Raw genomic sequence first — 10,300 nt, 5'->3', positions numbered from 1 at the left:
TTTGCACCAATATTAAAGCTCCATAACGCACCATGGAAGTCATGAGAAATGGATTCTAGATGTAATACCTCAATGGTGTTTTGCATACTTTTCACAGAACAGGATGTCTCCTATCTGCACGTGTTGTAAGGTTCCATCCCACACAGATCTGTTTTGTATGGATCCTTAATATATAGCATGCATAGGCCGTGATGGGCTGATACTGCACCTCCACGTGCTCCATGGGAAAAAATAACCGTGGCATGCTCCATCACATGCAATATTACAGATGCATTCTTCCCTAGAATTATTGCTTCTAGGGCAATCTATGGCACCTCATGCAATATATAGTAACCCATGGAGGTACAAAAGGAAATCCCATGGAGTGTCAGACTGCCACACATGGGCCTCACATTACAAATAACATATCTTTTGCACTTGTACATATCACAGTTCTAGGCTTACCTCAGGCTTACCTCATGCTTACCTCATGACATTGTCACTTTGAATTTTTACATTGGGCTACACTTTAGACAATCACAATTTAACATTGCAACCTGACATCTGAAACCATCCAGTTGTGCATTTAAGTCAACCCAAGACAGCTCTGTTTATTCCCTGGCAACATTGCTGTAGTTGACCATGGCTATTACGGTAGGTTCTAATTTTTATGTTTAGGAAGCTATATCTCATGAGGGTCTAGTTGTACCCCATTGTTATGAGTTCAATCTCATAGAGGTCTAGTCCGACCATACTGATGATGCAAACTCTATCTCATGAGGGTCTACCTTTACCTTACTGATGGTCCACGCTTTATATCATGAAGGCCTAGTTGTCCACTACCAATGATAGGAGCTCCATCTCATTAGACGGTCTAGTTTTACCCTACTGATAATGTAAGCTTCATCTGACGAGGTTCTAGCTCCACCCTACTGATGCTATGAGCTTCATCTCATGATGGTCTAGATCTACTGTACTGATGATATAAGCTCCATCTTGAACATCTAGTTATACTCTACTGAGTACATGAGTTACATCTCATAAAAGTCTGGTGGTAGTTACAGTAGTTCTAGCTCTAGGAGGTATACTCCTACCCTACTGATGATACAAGCTCTATCACAAGGAGGTCTACTTCTATGGGCGGACTGGGAACTTAAAGTGGCCCTGGAAAAAAAACTAAAAGTGGCCCCATTTTGTAGGCTGGTCCAAATTAACAGAAGGCGGGGCAACATAAGTAGGTGGGGTCAACAATACAATGGTCCAAAATACCATCCCAGCAGAACCAAATAACACAGTGTAGCACACTATACTACCACAAAAGCTGGCCCACTGTGGTGGCCATCAATAGCTACCATCTTCTGTCCTCCTCCTTCTCCAATTGTCTATGGAGCAGGAGGCTTAAGAGGTGAGGTGCGGACCACAGGAGTTGAATTCAGGAGGGCATGTGCGGTCGCTGGCTGGGTACATGAGTTCCTGATTCTCACAGCGTTAATTACTGTTGAGAGCTCATTATATTCCCAGTCAGCGGCAGAAAGGAGGGCTTGGGTGGCCCTCTGGGGGCCTCGGTCCACCAGGAAATTTCCCTGTAGGGTCTACGGCCAATCCGCCCTTGACTTCTACTTTACTGATGATTTAAGCTCTATATATTATGAGAGTCTAGGTTTACCCTACCTATGATAGGGGCTCCATCTCATGAGGGTCTAGTTCTACCTTACTAATGTTATGACCTTCATCTCCTAAGTATCTGGTTCTGCTGTACTGATAACATGAACTCTGCTTCATGAAGGTCCAGTTCTACCAAACTGATAATCGGTGATATCTCATGAGGTCTTCACAAAGTCCTGGGTTTGTGAGGTTGCAATGTTAATAACACTTAACACTTCGTTCTTCTACCTCATTTTTTTCTTGCACAAAACTGTTTTTTATTTCTTTTTGTAAAACCACAGAATTTTGTCTGTCGAGGCTCAGCTGCCTGTTCCAGTTAGTGGTGAGGGAAGTTAGGCTTATGTGTGAGTTTCTCGCCTTTTCTTGAGGTTTGTGTTTAGAAGTCATTTTTAAACTGACAATGTCACTTTTTATCAACGTTCCTGCCTCATTTCATTTTCTTTTTTTAATGAGACTACTGTTTAATACAAAATGCGTTTAAAGGAAAGCTCCTTGCAAGACATATACACCATGGACTGAGGGGCGGTACATGACTCCTGAGGGATTCAAATCCTGATATAGAGTCTGTGTGTCATGCTCCGCCCCTCAGTCCCTTCATTTTACGTATCAGTTTTGCCTGGAGTGCTTCTTTAAGTTTTGGGTTACATTGTGTTGTAACTATGAGAAATACTGTTTGTAGAGATGTAACTCCTATGCGGCTTTTGAGCCCCTCAGGCTTCTACCTCTGAATCCCCTATAGTTCTGCTGTGAATTTTTTATTTGAGTTTATTAAAATGTTTTTTGAAATTTATTGTTTAAAATGCTAACACATTTTTTTTTTGTGTGGGACTGAACATATTATGGGAAATGTATCAATACTGTCTAATGCAAAAATGGGCCTTGTTCCCCACAGCAACCAATCACAGCGCAGCTTTCATTCTATCAGAGCAGTTTAAGAAATGAACTCTGAGCTCTGATTGGTTGCTAGGAGCAACAAAGGACAATTTTTTGGTTAATACATCTCCCTATTGTCATGTTCTCTGCCGAAGATGATCACATCATGGCATTAATATTGGGAGAGTGAACAATGTAATTGTTTTGTGATATCTTATTGCATACTTCTTGAAATATGTTTTGTGTAATTTTTAAAAAAGTTTTATAATATTAAAGTTAATAAATTAACTTGTAACTGATGTAAGTTCTGACTTTTATGTCTTAGACTTAATGTTTAATAAAGATTTGATGGCTAAAATCTTCTCTTTGTGTATTTTGTATGTAAAACATCATATAAGGTGGAATATTAGGGGAAATGTAATGAACTTTTAAAGCCACTAAGGCATTGATATACTGGCCGCAGCAATTCTATGAAAAAGCCCTGTCCATTGCCAGAAACACAGAATGCACAGAAGGGTAATTATTCCAACAATTCACATTTATATTCTTAAACATACAGTATTAGCAGTATTATACTAGTTATATTCTTGTACATAGGAGCAGTATTATAGTAGTTATATTCTTGTACATAGGAGCAGTATTATAGTAGTTATATTCTTAACCAAATCTCTTTTTATTGAGAAAGCAAATAGATATAAAGTGCCACAATACAGCAAACGCCATATGCAGATGGCATCAGAATAGTGCAATCAAATATAACAAAAGTCAAACAAATGAGGGGGGGGGGGGGGAACACAAATAGACAAACAGGACAACGGACAGGAATAAAGAAATACCAAACAAGAAGGGAGGGCGGGAGAGGGAGGGAGGGGGGGTGGTGGGTTCAATAATGGCAGTGTCAGTCAGATCATGACAGGGTCTCAAGACGCCGGGTGGCGATAGGCTTTCCAGGGACTCCATATGTCCAGAAAACGAGGGCGAGTGTGAGATTCCCAGTGAGCCAGTTCTTCAAAACGACATATCTGATCCGCTTTCTCTTGCCACATCAGCAGCGTAGGTGCAGAGTCGTTCTTCCACAGCAGAGGGACTAGCAGGCGGGCAGCAGTTAGAAGTAACGTTGGTAGGTTGTTTTTAGAAGGGGCGAGGGTTAAATTGGGGCACCAAAGCAGGACTAATTGCGCATCTAGACTTATAGGGGAGCCGCAAATGCGCCCGATTAGGCTCTCAATCTGTGTCCAGAAGGGACGGATTAGACTGCAGGACCACCATATGTGAGATAGGGACCCCTTCTCTGTTCCACACCTCCAGCACTGATCGGGTATTTCGTGATTAAGATTATGGAGGAATTCAGGTGTTTTGTACCAACGTGTAAGAAGCTTAAAGGAATTTTCCTGTATTTTGATACAACGACTGAATCCGTGAGAGTTGGAGAGGATAAATGCTTTTTCGGGTTCTGAGAGGGGGTACGAGAGCTCCTTCTCCCAGGCCACTAAAAAGGATAGTACTGGGGGTGTGGAAGAGAGTAACTCCTTGTAGAGAGTTGACAGGGGCTTCTTCGGGGGGATCGGCATATCTAGTTTCTTTTCCAGCCAGGTGGATTCTTCCGTGCAGAAGGGAGGGAGTTTCAAAATCGCAGTATCCTTGCGAAAGGCAGCAAGAGCCAAGAAGGATTGCTTTCGAACCTCAGGCAAGGCCCGCATCGTGTCCCATGCCAAGTCCCCACTCGCAGATACAACCTCCTGTAGTGTGTGGCTAGACAACTGATACCAAACACCTGAAGGGGCAGTGGTCTCGGGATGAACTAAGTTTTGCAATAAGTGCAGAGGGAGGCGAGGATTCGGGAATCTCAGATCTTTAGATCTATAGAGTTTAGCCCATTCAACGAGCATGCCCTTCCAAATGGGGGAGGCAAAGGAATGGGAGGGCGTACAGCTACGGACCCCCCACAGGACGAGATAATCTTTGTATGTAGCGAGGCCTCGCTCTAGAGCTGTGCATAGATTTGGGGGGCTTCGGGAAAGAAGAGAGAAGCACCTATTTAGGTGCGTGGCAGTGTAATACAGGTGGACATCGGGAAGGCCGAAGCCACCAAACCTCTTTTCCCTCGTCAATGTGGAGTAAGCTATCCTAGATGGTTTGTTCGACCAGAGGAAAAGGGAGAATCTCCTACGCAACTCTGTAAAGTACGAGCGCGGGAGCCATATGGGCAACGTCTGCAGCAGGTATAGGAGTTTGGGGACAATGAAGGTCTTGAGATAATTCTTCCTGCCTATCCAGGAGATGAAGGGAAGTTTTACCGACTGTAGATGGGATTTAATTGAGTTGAGCATAGGGGTGTAATTAAGGCTGTAAAGGTCATTCAGATTCGCAGAGATGTGAATCCCCAAAAATGTGATGTCCCGAGCGGCCCAAGTGAAGGGGGTGGAGCGTTTAAGCGACGCAACAAGAGCGGGTTTACATGTAACATTCAGGGCAAGGGATTTGCTATAGTTGATCTTGAAATTGGAGACCCAACCGAATTCTTCAAATATAGAGTGTAGCCGGGGGAAGGATGTCTCAGGGTTCGTGGTCATAATAAGGAGGTCGTCTGCAAAAGCCGCCGTGAGGTGAGTGTGGGAGGCTCTCTGGAGACCTTCAATATCGGGATCTTGCCTGATTTTGCACAGGAGAGTTTCCATGACTATCACAAAAAGCGAGGGGGAGAGAGGGCAACCCTGCCTAGTGCCATTAGTAATGGCAAAGGCGGGTGAAAGAGTGCCGTTGACTTTGACCCTGGCAGAGGGGGCAGAGTACAGAGAGAGGATAGCGGAAATGAGTTGGTCAGGAAAGCCAAATTTCGACAGAGCCAGTGACATATACTGCCAGCTCACTCTGTCAAAAGCTTTCTCTGCATCAGTGCTCAGCAGAGCTAGCGGGGTAGAGGTAGACCGTGCCCAGTTCATGAGATGAAGGAGGCGAACAGTATTCTCATTACCCTGTCTGCCAGAGACAAAGCCAACTTGTTCTTTGTGAATAACATCCGGGAGAACTTTTTGAATCCGTTGAGCCAGGATCTTAGCCCACCATTTAATGTCCGTGTTTAGTAGGGAGATAGGGCGGTAACTGCCACATTGCAACGGGTCTTTATTCTCCTTATGGATAATGGTGATGTGGGCTGTGAGTGACTGGGCAGGGAGGTGGCCACCACCCAGGAGATAATTACATAGGGAGCTAAATTGAGGGGCTAGGACAGATTTAAAAGTTTTATAATAAGAGATGGTGAAACCGTCAGGGCCGGGACTGCGACCGGAGGGGATAGTGGCTAGGACTTTCAGGACTTCCGGGCCAGAGATGGGAGCTAATAGTTGGGAGGACTGATCCGGGGATATAGAGGGAAGCTGAAGGGAGGAGAGGAATTTATTCGAGGCCTCCGCGACGGAGCAGGGAGATGACCCAGGAGGGGGCGGGAGGTTGTAAAGGTCTTCGTAGAAGGCACAAAATGCTTTGGCTATATCAGGGGTAGACTTAAGGTGATTGCCCGCCGCATCTTTGATCGCCGGAATGAAGGAGTCAGAAAATTGTTGTTTAGTTAGCGCCGCCATAAGTCTGTTCCCTCTGTCGCCATGTGCGTAGGACTTTGAAGCGCGCACGAAGGAGTAATTTAGCTGAAGTAACGTTCAACATATCTTTTAATTGAGATCGCGCGACAGAAAGCTCCTCCGCAAGGCTTAACGCTTGGGATTGCTTATGGCTGAGCTCGAGGGTGGCGATACGGGATAGGAGGGTGGACATGGCCTGGGCTCTTTGTTTTTTAAGATGGGAGCCGAGAGCGATAAGCTCTCCACGGATCACGGCCTTGTGGGTTTCCCAGATTACAGCGGGGGAGGGAGGGGAGGGACCTGCGGTGTTAGTACTGAAGAACTCCTGGAGGGAGGTGGCTATTTTCCCCGATGACACCTGGTCCTGGATGATGGTCTCATTGAGACGCCAGTTCCATTCCCGTGTAGGGAGAGTGGACAGCGAAACTGTCAGAAAGACAGGGGCGTGGTCCGACAACGTGATGTTGCCTATTCGGGTGTTTACAATTTGTTTGACATGCTCAGAGGAGAGAAAGACATAGTCTAATCTGTGGTGTGAGGACTTGGCATGGGAGTAGAACGAGTAGTCACGACCCGTGGGGTTCAGGGTACGCCAGGTATCAATAACACCTAGTTTACGCAGAGCCACCTTCAGGCGTCTAAGACGTACGTGAGTGATAGCCGATTTCCCCGAGGAGGAATCCAGAAGTGGGTCTAGGGTCACATTAAAATCTCCCCCCAGAATTACCATACCCTGTTTGAATGCAGCCAGCGCAGCGAGGGTCTGAACCAGCCATGCAACCTGTCCCCTATTTGGCGCGTAAATATTGGCCAGTGTAACCGGTGTGCCCGCTATAGAGCCCTTCACAAATAAGTACCGGCCATCAGGATCCGAGGAGGAGGCTGTAACCGCAAAGGGTACCTGCTTGTGAATGGCAATACTGACACCCCGGCTAGCGGAGGCCTGTGCGCTGTGGAACCACTGAGTGAACTTTTTGGAAGGAAGATTGGGAATCTTACCTGCCCGGAAATGTGTTTCTTGAAAAAAGGCTATTGAGACTTTGTCTTTTAGTAGTAAGGAAATCACCTGGGATCTTTTGCACGGCTCGTTCAGGCCCCGGACATTAAGGGAAGAAACTATAAGAGAAGCCATGTTAAGTCAGCAGGAAAGCACAAAGCAATCATAATCTGAGCGAACCAAGTAAGAACATTAGGATGGGATAAGAGGACACAGAAGGGGAAACACATGAGGGCAAAAGAAGGGAGACAATAATGCAAACAGTAAATCATAATCACAGAATGCAGAACTAAGAGCTCCACGGAGCGCCTGGGAATCAGAGGATCCTTTCTCATCACGGCCTGGTGCCGGGATCCATCAGGCGGGGGGTCTCGTAGAGCTGGGAGAGGCCATGAAAAGGCCATCAGGTAACAAGGAAGTCAATGAGGGAAACAACGGCAAACAAATCCCCTGTGCAGAGGGGGTGGGAGGGGAGAGGTAGATAACATTCAGGAGGGTGAAGTCCTCAGGGAGGTAAACAAAGGCCTGGATACACCTAGAAAGGCCATGTCAAAAGGCTAGACGGCTCCTATGCATGTCCTGAACAATATAACAGGAGAAAACCGTAACTTCCGGAGGTCCACTTCAGGAGAACACCTGAACTGTGAACGGCGAAAATGGTGGCCAACGTAGCAGAGAAGAATCAGCGATGAGGAGAGCGACCCGCAGCAGCGGAGGCCTGGGAACTCTGACTGGGTCGGGATTTCTTCCCGGCAGGCACAAGGGACCAGGTGTCTGCAGTCGGAGGCGAGGGTATAGGATCTCCCTGGTCTGCCGGCATCCAGGACGGAATTTCAATTGGAGCAATACCCAGTGGGACCCAGGCCCCGGATAGGTCCTGAGGCGTGCGTATGGTGATCTGCCGTCCGTTTTTGACGACGGCCAAGCCAAAGGGGTACAGCCAGCGGAACTGGGTCCCGGAAGATTTAAGAACTTCAAGAAGCGGACGCAAAATACGTCTCTTTGCCAACGTGGAAGGTGCCAAGTCCTGAAAGAACTGCAGCTGCGAGCCTTCATATTCCAGGCGGTCCGCCTCTCTACTGGCTTTCAATAGAGCCGCAGTGTCCACAAAACTGAGGATACCGCAGACAACATCTCTCGGAGGGTCTGAAGCCTTTGGCTTGGGGCGAAGAGCGCGATGTATGCGTTCAATGACAATATTTGCTGCTCTTTCTGGAGTTAAAAGATTCGCGAATATTTCTTTCGCGATTTTTTCAAGAACTTCCGATGCGAATATTTCAGGGAGGCCGCGGATGCGAATATTACGTCTACGGCTGCGATTTTCCTGATCTTCAATTCGCAGGAGGGCATCAGTTAAGAAGATCTTTATGCGATCCGAGGGTGGAGCATGTTTCCTCACCGAAGCGAATAATCGCGTCTTGCGAGTTTTCCAGTGCAGCGACTCTCTGGCCGATGGATCGGAGATCGGTCTTTATTTCAGTCAAGTCCTGCTTCAGGGGAGCCAGCGCAGAGTCCAGAATTTCGCGAAGGATCGCTTTTGAAAGATTCGCTCCCCGCTTGCGATTTTTATATTCGGAAGCATCCGAAATACTTCCCGCTTCCGAAAATTCATCCGGATCGGAATGAATAGAAGGAGCCGGCGCCATCTTAGGTGTCCCAGCAGCGGTGCCCTTGGCAGATTTCCTCAGGAATTTCTCCATGTCAGGCTGTTTGGAGCGGCTCACAGGTGGGTCAGCAGGTTCCCTGGGGCGATCTCTCTCCACTTTGCCCATTTCAAGCTTCTAAAAGGTGCTATAAAAGGGGGTTTGTGCCGGCTAGGATGAGGAGCTCAGTCACCGGCAGCCATGCAGCTCAGCGGCCAAACTCCGCCCCCATAGTAGTTATATTCTTGTACATAGGAGCAGTATTATAGTAGTTATATTCTTGTACATAGGAGCGGTATTATAGTAGTTATATTCTTGTACATAGGAGCAGTATTATAGTAGTTATATTCTTGTACATAGGAGCAGTATTATAGTAGTTATATTCCTGTACATAGGAGCAGTATTATAGTAGTTATATTCTTGTACATAGGAGCAGTATTATAGTAGTTATATACTTGTACATAGGAGCAGTATTATAGTAGTTATATTCCTGTACATAGGAGCAGTATTATAGTAGTTATATTCTTGTACATAGGAGCAGTATTATAGTAGTTATATTCCTGTACATAGGAGGCAGTATTATAGTAGTTATATTCTTGTACATAGGAGCAGTATTATAGTAGTTATATTCTTGTACATAGGAGCAGTATTATAGTAGTTATATTCTTGTACATAGGAGGCAGTATTATAGTAGTTATATTCTTGTACATAGGAGCAGTATTTTAGTAGTTATATTCTTGTACATAGGAGGCAGTATTATAGTAGTTATATTCTTGTACATAGGAGCAGTATTATAGTAGTTTTAGTCTTGTACATAGGAGCAGTATTATAGTAGTTATAGTCTTGTACATAGGAGGCAGTATTATAGTAGTTATATTCTTGTACATAGGAGGCAGTATTATAGTAGTTATATTCTTGTACATAGGAGGCAGTATTATAGTAGTTATATTCTTGTACATAGGAGCAGTATTATAGTAGTTATAGTCTTGTACATAGGAGGCAGTATTATAGTAGTTATATTCTTAACCATATTTCTTTTTATTGAAAGAAAAAGCAGTGGCTAAACGCCCATACATGACTACATCTCAATGACAAGAAATCACAATATGAGTCCGACATATACATCATGTATAAGCATCATATCCAATCATGTTTATCAAACATAAAATAAAATTTAGCCAAGGGAAGGGAGACATAGGGGGGGGACACACAGGAGGGGAAGGAACGGGGAGAACAGGGAAGTAGGGAATTCTGCTCTGCTAAGCAAAGTTTCTATATATTTTCCATGGAGACCACAGTTTTAGGAAGCGGGAACGTGAGTTAGTTTCCCAGTGTGCCAGCTCCTCAAAACGGTAAATCTGGTCTACCTTGTCTGTCCACATAAGGGTAGTCGGGGGAGAGTCATTTTTCCACAGAAAAGGAACAAGCAGCTTAGCTGCTGTAAGCAACATGGTCGGGAGGTTATCTTTGGCAGGAGTAAGGGTAGTATTGGGGCACCATAATAAAATAAGTTTAGCATCCAGAGCTATCCTAGAATTGCAAATTTGGTTAATCAATAGTTCAAT

General features: G+C 45.3%; 1 protein-coding gene across 1 annotated transcript in view; it reads left to right on the top strand.

Moving 5' to 3' along the window:
• Positions 1-8,461: 8,461 nt before the first annotated feature.
• The window catches only part of LOC122920489 (intraflagellar transport associated protein), a 46,747-nt gene continuing 44,908 nt past the window's right edge, over positions 8,462-10,300 (top strand). Inside the window, exon 1 of the mRNA XM_044270018.1 lies at positions 8,462-8,818. The gene's annotated coding sequence lies outside the window, so the exon portion shown is untranslated. The remainder of the gene's footprint in view (positions 8,819-10,300) is intronic.

This window comes from Bufo gargarizans, chromosome 10 (assembly GCF_014858855.1).
Source record: "Bufo gargarizans isolate SCDJY-AF-19 chromosome 10, ASM1485885v1, whole genome shotgun sequence".
Lineage (NCBI taxonomy): Eukaryota > Metazoa > Chordata > Amphibia > Anura > Bufonidae > Bufo > Bufo gargarizans.
Note: the sequence above shows the minus strand (reverse complement) of the source record. Positions and strands in the feature narration are given on the sequence as shown.